The sequence below is a fragment of the Hibiscus syriacus genome, unplaced genomic scaffold, assembly GCF_006381635.1.
Source record: "Hibiscus syriacus cultivar Baekdansim isolate YM2019G1 unplaced genomic scaffold, ASM638163v2 tig00111213_pilon, whole genome shotgun sequence".
Classification (NCBI taxonomy): Eukaryota; Viridiplantae; Streptophyta; class Magnoliopsida; order Malvales; family Malvaceae; genus Hibiscus; species Hibiscus syriacus.
The window spans coordinates 1,294,694-1,307,638 of record NW_024063022.1 but is presented as its reverse complement, the minus strand read 5'-3'; the positions used below and the strand labels follow the sequence as shown (position 1 = coordinate 1,307,638).

Here is a 12,945-nt window from a genome sequence, read left to right as displayed (position 1 = left end):
GGATTTTTTTCCATATTCGAAAGATAGTGTAAACAGGGGAGATGATTTCTCTTTTCATTATTTTTATTTCAAGAGAAACAAAACATAGAGTTTTACCAAGTATTTGATTTCCATTCGAAACAACCAAATGAGATACACGGTTATCGTTTGAATTAAGCAAGTTTTTTCTTCTTTCTTCCGAAACAACAAGAAAAAAAATAAACCCATTCAAAACTAAAGGAAATAAAGAGATTCGTTTACCTGGGTTCTGTTTCGATCTTCATTGGAAGTTGGGGAGTTCCAAGAATCATTGCGGCATCATTCGAAAACAAAAAACAAAGCAATACAAAGCATTTCGATTCATTCATTCAAAGAACAATAACAAAACCAGGTAATTTCTTAAAATCGATAGAGCCATATCTGTTTTCGTTCTTCATAAACATATTATGCAAAGAATATAGAGAGAGATCATTTACCTTCCAGAGAGGGTCTCATCGTCGGAGTGAAGCCTCGCTTGGGTGGTTTTGGTTGTGTATTTGGGTGAGAGCTTCGATCTTTTCCTATTTGGAGGGTTTTTAGAAGAAAGAAAGTGAAGGATTTTAGCTTTAGTTTTTTTTAGAGTGATTTTCGAGTAAGATTAGAGAATAGGAGGGATGAAGGTTTGTTTACATGGGTTTTTAATCGTCGGTCTCCGGTCGCTGGAAGGTAATCACCACGGTGGTAATCGAAGAGGTGAGTCGCACCGTTTAGGGTATTAGGAGCATAGGCTGTGGTTTGGGGCATGCATGAGTCTTATTTTGGACGAGTTAGTGTAGGTTCAATATTGGGTTCGACCGACCGTATTTGTTGGTGATCGGAGTTCAGAGAGTGGCCGATTTATAGCATGGGTAAACGTTTGAATTCTCGGCCAAAGAGAAGGGTTGAGAGAAGTAAGAATGGTAGCAGCTTTGGGCTTACTTAGGGTTCTTTCGTTCGTATATGAAGGTCCTGGTTTAGGTGGTATGCGACCGTGGAGAAGAAAAGTAGGCGAAGAAGAAGAAAAATGGCGATGGGGGTTAAGTTTAACAGAAATGGGAGTCGTTTAATCGGGGTCCAGGGTATTTCATTTTTATGCGAATGGGTTTATTTCCGAGGTAGTCACGCATTTCTCCGATTTAGTTCATTTTATTCCTAAAAATCCATGTTTCCTGAACTTTTAATTTCATCTCTATATTTTTCCCGTATTTAATTTAAGTCCCAAGTAGTAGATTATTTAATTTTTTTTGTTGTTTTAGACATTTGAACCTCATGTTGTTGCATGTTTCATTTTAATCCTGGAATTCACTTACTTTGATATTTTATTTGTTTGACGTGCTTCTTTTGAGGATTACAATTTAGTCCTGCATACATTTGTGATTTTATTTTGATTTTAGTATATGAAATGTAATTATTAGTGTTCTATGACTTGAACTTTGTCTATTCTATGACTTTAGCCTTAAGAGTTATGTGTTTATTCATTTAGGTCATTATGTTGTTTTTTCATATTTTCATGATAACATGTAAATATTATGTATAATTTAATTACTAAAGTTAATATGGTCATTTGCATGCGCATATGTACATATACTAAGTAATATAAGATAACTTTGTGCCTAGCTTCATTTTATTTAATATGTCGAATAAATTAGAATTGTGAATATTGGTATTTACCTTTTATTAGGAGGCATATAAGTTTTGGTATTTGCATATCATTTACGTAATAAGTATTATTGCATAATTTGTGTGATACCCTCATGTGTATAACTCGACTTATAAATACATAATCGGACTAAGGGTAATACTTTTTTAATTTAAAATTGTCTTGAGCAGATTGTCTTATCTAATTAGAAAGCCGTTTTGACTATTTTAAATTAAAAGCGTATCCCGGAAGTGAAACAAGAAAATTGATTCGTCACTTAAAATTTAGGAACGAGAGAAAAGGAAATGTTCGTTTATTTAAATATATCGAGAAAAGGTTGTTATATCTTTAAGATCTGGTCTCGATATTTGTAAATAATCGAACATTCTTTATCTTTCTAAAACGATTTGGCAATTTTAATTTAATTTATTTGAGTGCTTTTGAATGTTTTTAAATTTACGTCTTTGTTTTATGGGATCAAAAATCAAATTAAGTTCGAATTTGTAAAGTTCAATGCAAGGACGTTAATTAATCAACTAGGTATCGATTTAGGGCGTTGTGGGCCTTCCCCACACGTAACCGACTCTCGAACTCAGATTTTGGTAACGCAGACCTTAATTTGTTGTTTTAATTAAAATTAATTTTTATTTAAAATAGCAAGCATTTTTGGGTGCCCAATCACACTCTAATTAAAGATTGGTGGCGACTCTTCGAACTGTATTTTTCGATCGTAAAGGAAATTCAAAATTTTTCGAAACGAAAAATCTTTTAAATCGCATATGTTTTTAAATTAAAAAGAGATAATTAAAAATTAATGTAATTTTTAAAATCTCACCTTTTTCACCTTTTAAAAAAAATTGTTTCGACATCATGCAATGCCATAAATCAATTCAAGCATGCATGCCTGTAACAACGAAACAAATGCTAGAGAGAAGTCAAAGAGTACTGATACATTGCAGAGTGATGCTAGAAAGAGAAAGAAAGAGCTAAACGCATGCATTTATTATTATTTATAACAAAAATAAACCATACTGTAACCATGCATGCATGAATGTTATAATGAAACATGATCAGCTCTAGAGATAATATGTTATAAACAACAAAACTTTATTAAATTTATAAAAAAATATTAGACAAAATTTAATTGAAACTTGATGAAAATCAAATAAAAACTATTTTTAGAATTTGATTATATATATATATATATATATATTTTACTAGAACAAAGCACAACAAAATTTTTCTCTTTACCCTCTTTGTCAGTTTCTATGTTTCTCTTTCAATTTCTGTGGGTTGGTATGGTTTATTTCCTCAAAAAAAATTTATTTTTTCATTTTATTTCACTTTACTTTTACCTCTCTCTAAAGAATCTCCAGATTGCTATCTTTAAGGTAAAGACACCATAGTTGCCCTGTAGTTTGAAGCTCCCCTCACTCTACTTTGTGCTTTCGACAGAAAGAGAAAAATAAATTCCAATACAAACAACAACAAAAGCAAAACACTCCATGTCATTATCTGATGAAGGAAGAGGAGGCTCTCCTGGAGGAGAGAGCCTGCCTGTGATTTTGTAAAACATCACCTTTCACTCTCATTAATACTAACTTTGAAAGCTCAAAGCTCCAATCTTTGCACCAACTCTGGGTTTGTATTTTTATTTTTTGCTTTTTAAGATTTTGAGTGTGTTTTTATGTGAAAAAATGGTTCTTTCCTAAGTAAAACATAGCTCACTACTAAGAGAGACAGCAAAAAACAGTCTGGGTTTGTCTTGTTTTTGGTGATCTCTTTCTTTGTATTGTTAAAAGAAAAACAATCTTCTTGGGTGTGTTTTTTCATTTGAAAAGTGGCATTTTCCATGCAGAACGAGCCACTGAATAACAAGCAAACGGATAGCAGCAAGTATGTAAGTTATACACCAGAGCAAGTTGAAGCTTTAGAAAGGGTGTATAATGAATGCCCAAAGCCTAGTTCTCTGAGACGACAGCAGCTCATTAGGGAATGCCATATTCTTTCCAACATTGAGCCTAAACAGATCAAAGTCTGGTTTCAGAATAGAAGGTAATGTTCTTGTTCCTTTTTATTTAGTAATCACCATCATTATTTCCTCTTTCTTTTACATTTATTATATTTAATATCTAGTTGGTTAAAACTTTGATCTCATGTCCTTCCTTCTGTCTGAAGCATCAATACAGATTTTGAGATTTTTAGAAGAAAATGAAAACCTTTTTTAGAAACACAGTTATGCAGAAGCTTTAAAACGAAAAAAAGAAAGAAAAAGCTGATCTTTCTACATACACTGGTATACATTGGTTTAAGATTAGATAAGCTTATTCATACACATGGATACGTTTATTTAGAGCTATGTTACTCAGACTTTATATCCCTTTACGGCCATATGATCAATGAGGTCATAGTTATATTTGAGCCTTTTCATTTCTCTCATTCATCCTAAACATATATACAGGCAAACAGATCCAGAAAATGTCTTTTTTTATTAGTATTTATGGATTTTTTTCATTGAGTTTGATGAACTTTTTCTGTTTAGATGCCGAGAAAAGCAGAGGAAGGAAGCTTCCTGACTCCAAACGGTGAACCGAAAGCTGAATGCCATAAATAAGTTGTTGATAGAAGAAAATGACCGATTGCAGAAGCAGGTCTCCCATCTCATTTACGAGAATGGATATATGAAGCAGCAACTGCAGACTGTAAGTGTGTTGATCATTATTTTTTTTAGCTACAAATTGTTTGAAATGTTTGGCATCCTATACTTTGTCCGCTACAATGTGTGTGTGTGTGTGTGTGTGTGTGTGTTTTTGCATTATCTGTGGCTTTTGTCAAGTTGTTGATATCTTGTTTATATCAAAACTTTGTATGAAATGTTTATCGAACTTGATGTACATCAGTTTCAAAATTAAAATCATGAACAATTAGAATCCAGTATTACGTGACATCCTGTCAACCTGAACACTTTATGTTTCAACCCATCAGTTCTGCCATTTCTTTTCTTTGATATGCTTTTTCCTAGAGCGTTCTTTCAAATTACATATCATCTTACTCTTAATGATTTTTTTCCTTATTTTTTCTATTTGAAACAGACTTCCGCAACGACCACGGACAATAATAGCTGTGAGTCCGTGGTCGTGAGCGGTCAGCACCAACAACAGCAAAACCCAACACCTCAGCACCCGCAGAGGGATGCTAACAACCCAGCTGGGTAAGATCCAAAGGTTGTCTCTTTGAGTTTGAACATGATTCATTTTCAAATGGTCTCATTATCTGTGAACCGTGTTTTCTATTTGCTAGTCTACTAGCAATTGCTGAGGAGACCCTGGCAGAGTTCCTTTCGAAAGCTACGGAACTGCTGTCGACTGGGTCCAAATGATTGGGATGAAGGTACTGCTGGTTTGTCATTTGTTTTTTCTGTGTTATGTAACTTATGCGTATTGGACTTTTTTCCTTAATTTTCACGTCTCCTCCCAAAAATTTCAAAGCAGTTGTTGTGATTAATGCAGTAATGCATGTTATTTTTAAAAGTATATGATGGATCCTTATTACAGGTTGCGAAAATCCTTAAAGATCGTCCATCTTGGTTTCGTGACTGCCGATGCGTTGATATATTGAGTATAATTCCAACTGCGAATGGGGGAACAATCGAGCTCATCTATATGCAGGTACGTTACTGTAGATACTGCAATTCTTAGTAAACCATGAAGCTGATTTATGTAAATTTATGATCTTGGCTAATCTTCCAGGTTTATTGTTTTACCAGACTTATGCGCCTACAACATTGGCTGCAGGACGGGACTTTTGGACTCTGAGATATACTACGAGCTTAGAAGATGGCAGTCTCGTGTAAGTTATATGCTGGTCTGTAAAAGTTACCTATAGTCTCCTTGTTTAGCAGGACCGAGTTACATTAAGACCAAGCCTGTTTTCAATAAACCATGTCAAACTTCTTTTCTTAATGAAATAGCTCTTCCTTCATTTTCATGTTTGTTTTAATCCTTGATGTTTAAAGTGGTCTTTAACGTGTTGGCTTTGCTTATAATTTATGTGCAGATATGCGAGAGGTCGTTAACATCTTCTACTGGTGGCCCTACTGGGCCTCCCACTTCAAGTTTCGTAAGAGCTGAAATGCTTCCTAGTGGTTTCCTAATCAGACCTTGTGAGGGAGGTGGCTCAATTGTTCACATTGTTGATCATGTTGATTTAGATGTAAGGACGATCACCTAACGATTCCTGGTTTTTAGTAAATTGAAACCGATTCTGTTAGTTGCCTTACTGGTTTCTGTATCTCTTTATGGACTAGGTTTGGAGCGTTCCTGAAGTTATCAGGCCACTTTATGAGTCATCCAAAATTCTTGCTCAGAAAATGACAATTGCTGTAAGTTCATGATTGAGATCGTAATTCACTTAACGTGTCTGAGTTTTCTTGTCCGAATTTTATCTTACTTTCTGTCATCCAGGCCTTGCGGCATATAAGGCAAATTGCTCAAGAGACGAACGGAGAAATTCAATATGGTAGTGGTTGCCAACCTGCTGTTTTACGAACTTTTAGTCAGAGACTTTACAGGTGAGGCACTCACCGTAATATTGAGATATTTGAGTAATGAATACCTGTATTACATTTGTGTGTCACTAAGTCAAATGGGATGGGCCAAAGAGTTGAAAAGTTTTGGTTTTATTTAATTTGTAATTTGTATCCTTTTCTGATTGTTATTTGAATGATATTACGGGTTTTAATGATGCTGTAAATGGGTTTGTCGATGAGAGTTGGTCGCTTATGGGTAGTGATGGTATTGAAGATGTGACCATCATGGTGAAATCATATCCTGGCAAATTTCTCGGGTCTCAATACAATGCCTCAATGGTCCCATCTTTCGGGGGAGGTGTACTATGTGCCAAGGCCTCAATGCTACTTCAGGTGTTTTTCATGACGCCAAATTTCATATGGGATTAATTCCCTTTCATTGCATTAGCTTTATCTTATGTCATTAGGTCCTAAAGTATATTAACTTCCTGTAAATCTTGCAATATGGATCTGCAGAATGTCCCTCCTGCATTGCTTGTTCGGTTTTTGAGGGAGCACCGGTCTGAATGGGCCGATTATGGACTCGATACCTACTCTGCAACTTCTCTTAAACCTAACCTGTACACAGTTCCATGTGCTCGACCAAGTGGCTTCCCTAGTAATCAGGTCATTCTACCTCTAGCACAAACTGTAGAACATGAAGAGTGATCATTCTCATCTATTGTTTTTCATTTTCAATTAGTTTTATTTGATCAATTTTCCGTTAAGTTTTTGTGAATCTTTGATGTAGTTCCTCGAAGTTGTTCGTCTAGAAGATCATGCGTACCTGAAGATGTAACTCTGGCACGGGATATGTACTTGTTGCAGGTTAGTTTTTTGTTGTAATGTCTGACGTGTTTATTTCTTTGTTGCTCAAACTTTGGTGTTAGCGTTGGGCACAGGTATGTATGTGTCTAACATGCGCATGGCCATTTTCTTTTTCTCACTCTGTGTTTGGAGAGTTCGACGGGGATTACCTATGACCGAATATGTGTTGGACACGGGTATTTCAAGAAAAATGAAAAATGATGAGTCAATGCAACATAGGTTTATTTGCACTCGAGTAGGAATCTTTATTTCGGTTCATTCCTCACCATTTCTAAAATGCAATGTGGCAGCTTTGCAGCGGAATTGATGAAAATACAGTCGGTGCCTGTGCAGAGCTTGTCTTTGCCGATAATGCTCCATTGCTGCCATCCGGGTTTCGCGTCATACCTCTAGATCCCAAGACAGTTATGGTGACATATTAAGCTAGTACTTTGAGATTTTTTTAGCATACTTGTCGTACTTTATGTTTGGTTTTTGAAAAAATGGTGAAGCTCTCAGACTTCTGCTACTAACGTGATTATTAATTGCGATTGCTTTAAACTTATGCTATATGGTTTAAGTTGATTTTCCCATTACTGTTGTACTTATTTTCCTCTACCTTTTACCCATAACTTTTGTATTGTAGGATGGACTTGGAGCAACTCGAACATTGGATTTGGCTTCTACACTTGAAGAAGGTCCTGGCAGCAATCGCCTGGTTGGTGATGGTGAGCAAAACAATTATAACCTTAGATCGGTCTTGACCATTGCATTCCAGTTCACTTTCGAGAATCACTTGAGGGATGAAGTCGCTTCTATGGCGCGCCAATATTTACGTAGTATTGTGGGATTGGTTCAAAGAGTTGCCATGGCTATTGCTCCATCCCGTGTTAACTCTGGCTTGGAACCAAAAACCCTGCCTGGTTCTCTTGAGGCTCTTACTTTGGTGCGTTTGATTTGCCGGAGCTACAGGTAAGACTTCAAGTTTATGCCATCCAATTTTTTTTTGTTTTAATGTGACCCGATCAAGGTTCTCATCTTTGACTCCAACATTTGTTATGGATCATTGTTATTGAGTTTATGCCATTTTTTAATCATAATTTCTCTAGATGTGGCTTGGTGTAATAAGAAGGGTAATTGTGGGGTTTATTTCAGGATTCATACTGGAGGAGAACTCCTCAGAGCAGATTCGCAAGCTGATGATGCTTTGCTGAAGCAACTGTGGCACTATTCGGATGCTATAATGTGTTGTTCGTTGAAAACGAATGTAATGAACATTCTCCTTTCGGATGTTTCTCCGGGAATGGTTTCTTGTTGATAAAATGTCTTAAACCAATTGGAGTTAAATTAAACTCGAGTAATTGCATTCTTCGTTTTTACATGGCTATCAGAAACTCTTGTAATGCTTTGTTTACGGGGATACTAACAGAACTCAGGGATTTGTATTTGAGGCATCTCCTGTTTTCACCTTTGCAAACCGGGCTGGGCTTGATATGCTGGAAACTACTCTAGTGGCACTTCAAGTCATAATGCTGGACAAGATTCTTGACGAAGCCGGCCGGAAGATCCTATGCTCAGAGTTCTCAAAGATCATGCAACAAGTAAATTCATCAAAAGTAGATTATCGAATTTCTTTCAAAGAATAAATCAAGATAACCTATCTGATTACAGCTTGTCAGTCCCTAGAAGAGTGTTAAATGCATAGTAGTGAAGAAATGTATATGAATTTGGTGCAGGGATTTGCAAATCTCCCAGCAGGGATATGATTATCAAGCGTGGGAAGGCCGGTGTCATACGAGCAGGCCACTGCTTGGAAGGTTGTCGACGACGACAACGAGGATGCCACGGATCACTGCCTGACCCTGATGTTCGTAAACTGGTCTTTTGTGTGAGATGTTAGGGATAAATGCATCAAAGAATTAACTTTTATGTATCTATCCATCCATCTATATTTATATTTGAAGTTATATGTTATTGGGAGGATCTTAATGGAAGATTTGAAATGGATGCTTTTGGTTATTTCTGAATATAGATTTGGTTTGCTTCTTATATCAGTTCGCAGGCAAAAATCTTTCCATTATTTATGCCTACCCGTGTATGCAAATAGCTTTACTGCGGCTCTTTTATCCATGGAGTACATGTTGCATGCATGCATGCATACCATGATATCATGCATGTGAGAGTGAGATTGAGACAGGATATGTAAATGCCTCTGTCGTGTCAGGGTTTGAGAAAATCGAGGTAATGGTTTTAAAAGGAGTGTATGTTTTTCGAGATTTGCATGAAATTGCCTATGCCTGTGCCCCCCGTCTATTTTTATACCGCTATTTATTTCTGAATTGGTTGCAGGGTCTATATTATATAAATATTTTCCTAAAATTAACAAGTGATGTCTCGTAATTGGTGCTTATAAATGTAAGGGTAAACTACATATTTACAATCACCGTATTTTTTCTTTTTTCAATTTTGCTCACTAAATTATATAGATTGATTTTTAAATTTTTCCTAACTCTTCCATGACATTATTTTCTTTTATTATTATTTAACTAATTAATATTTTATTAATATTAATTATTTATTTTTTGATAAAAATAAGAGATCTCATTAAAAACCCTTTTATATCCGTTGAAATACATATGAATATCTCAACGAACATTAGGATAAAGAAAAGAGTACTTCAATTTTATTAATAGTCCACAAAAGATACAACGAGTACAAAGAGACTAGCTAGGAAATAGACACCCCACCAAGAACAGAACCACCTAGAGACAAACAAAACACAATTAGTCAATTCTTAATTTGCCTCCCAATTAGCACAACTCTAGATGTGTTTAACAATTACATTTCAATCCAAAACAATATCAATAATTTCATTCACTAACAATTCAAAAAGGGCTGGACATGAGTCAGGGTTGTTTTATCCAATCCAAATCATTAGAACAATCACTCTCCATGATGCCCTTTTGAACCCCAAATCAACTCCACAAGGAATAACAAATCAACTTTGATTGCTAACAATTTGACCAAAAGAATAACAAATCAACTTTGGTTGCTAACAATTTGACCAGGATAAAGGGACTACGCCCTATATGTTCCAAGGACCCCGACAACAAAACATCCGAGTCACAGAGTAAACCTCTGATACCACCTCTTTGCCAATCATTATTCATCGCACCATCAACATTTATTTTGAAAAAACCCAGGAGTGAGGGAATCCATGAGGAGGGGGAAGAAGTTAACTTCTTACAGCTCAAACAATAATCAGCCAACGAAGGGCTGTAGGGGAAGTGGACCATGAACTCACCGTTCTTCCTACAATTATTCATAACACCTTTCCATAGCCATGAGGCTATAGGGGATGAAGTCATTTCCACCGAGATAGTCCTAGGATCAACATTGTATTTGCTGCACACCACCATTTTCAACCACAAATCTTTCTCGCTAGCAAATTTCCAAGACCATTTGCCCAAGAGGGCACAGTTCATAATATTAAGATTAATGATTCCCAACCCTCCCAGATCCTTAGGTTGAAAAATGGTTGACCAATTGACCTAATGAATCATCTTTTTCTCAGCCGAACCGCCCCATAAAAACTTTGCCATAATAGAGTTTAATTTCTTCAAAATGCATGAAGGCATTCTGAAGATTGACAAGAAATAAATTGGCAATGAGCTAAGAATCGATTTAACAAGCAACACTCTTCCTGATAGAGAAAAGGATGTTGCTTTCCAGCCGACCAATTTTTAGTAAAACCTTTGGATTACAGGGTCCCATAATGAAACAGAGTTCTTCTTAGCACCAAGAGGGAGGCCAAGATACTCCGATGGAAAAACACCTACCGCACAATCGATTAAAGTAGCCCACTCATTTAACACATCAAATTCTAAATTTATTTCGAAGATTCTTCTCTTGGACATGTTCAATTGGAGCCCAAACATCAGTTCAAATATGAGCAAGACTCTATTCACATTCTTCAATTGCCCAATTAAAGCACTGTAGAAAATTAACAAGTCGTCTGCAAGTTGTAAGTGGGAAAGCATGAAAGAATTCCCACCTTTACCAATCTCGAAACCATTAAACAACCCCAAATCGACATTCTTAGAGAGCAACAAATTCAATAATTCCCCTAAAAAAATTAAATAACAAAGGATCCTTGTCGAAGCCCTCTAGCAATCTGGAAATCCTTTGTGGGTGACCCGTTTACTAGGATAGAGATAAAGTTAGTGGAGATGTATTTGGATATCCATGAACACCATCTCTATTCGAATCTCATGTTCTCCATTACTTTAAGCAGAATTGACTAATCAAATAAATCATATTCTCTCATAAAATCCACCCTGAAGGCAATTCCTTTTAGACATTTCTTCCTCCAGTAACCAATCCCTTCATTTGCAATAAATGAGCAATCCATAATCTATCTCCCCATGATAAAAACAAATTGGGAGGGACCAATAATGGAGTCGATGAACATTCTCAACCTTCTGGCCGTAACCTTTGATAGAATTTTATATAAACCTCCTACTAGTGTAATAGGCATGTAGTCCTCTAAACATTCCGGATTAGTTTTCTTGTATAAGGGTAATGAAAGAATGATTGAGCTCGTTCACCTAACTCTTCCCCAAAAAGAAATCCTTAAATAACTTCATAATATCGATTTTAAGGTTCAACCAGAATTTCTTAAAAAAACCCATATTTAAGCCGTCTGATCCAGGAGCTTTACTACTATCAGAGGAGGCAATGGCATCCCAAATCTCTTCTTCCGAGAAAGAACTCTCCAAATATGAGCTATGAGCCGTTGAGAGTCTAGAGAAGTTTAGATCAAGGTCGTCAACATCCAACGTAGGCTTCTTTGAAGAACTCTAAAACACATGATTTGATATGGTTGGGATCCGAGATCGACCTATCATTTACTTTCAGGAATTTGAGCGAATTCATTTTGCCTCTATTCACAACACACTGGTGGAAGAATCTTGAATTCCTTTCATCTTCATCAATCCACTTCACTCAAGATTTTTGAAACCAAATCTGTTCATCCTTTTTGTACACATCTCATAACTCCTTTTTAGCCTCACCAAGGAATCCAATTAAACTGAAAGAGACCCATACTGGACTGCCAATTCCATATCATAAATGTACTTATCTAAATTCAAAATAAAGCCCGACAGTTTTAGATGTTTAGTATTAGACCAAACCTTGATGGATGCCTTAGAACCCCTTAAGATACTAACAATACCCATTTTCCTTATACTGTTATGAAGTTCTTGAAGCTCCCGTGTCATCATTTCTTGGAACCCTTCTTCCTCTATCATATAACTGAATAACTTAAAAGGCTTAGGACCCTAATTAACCCCACGTTTTCTAACAGTATAACATTATGATCAAATAATGATTTTGATATAAGACATTGACTTATTTTAGGAAAAATAGACACGAAACAGGATTCCAAAAGAAATCGACCAAGTCTAACAACAGTGGAGAGTTCTATATTGTTGCACTACATGAAACGACCGCCTGACATAGGTAAATCGACCAGATTGACTTGAAATACAAAATCACTAAAAATCCTCAAAATGAGCAGATTTTGGGACCTACCAATTTTTTCCTCCTGAGACATATATGCGTTGAAATCTCTTCCCAAGCAAAGAGGACAACTCAGCTGCTCGATGAAAGAGAGTAGTTCCATGAAAAAAAACCTTTATTTTCTGAATCTACAGAAAGCTCATACACATTAATAAAACAACATTGAACCTTGGCATCCTTTAGTTTACCCATAATTGCTATGAATCTACTATGAATATGTTGAGACTGAAAATAGAGAACACTCTCATCCCTAAGACTTATTAAACCTCTCGCAGCGCCTTCTAAAGGAGACAGAGCAATACCTTGCAAGAAATTTTCACTTAACCTTCTCAACAATAAAGGGTTGATGAATCTA

The 12,945-nt window shown here is 36.0% G+C and overlaps 1 pseudogene; it reads left to right on the top strand.

Moving 5' to 3' along the window:
• Positions 1-3,009: 3,009 nt before the first annotated feature.
• On the top strand, positions 3,010-8,932 carry LOC120156133 (annotated as a pseudogene).
• Positions 8,933-12,945: the final 4,013 nt, after the last annotated feature.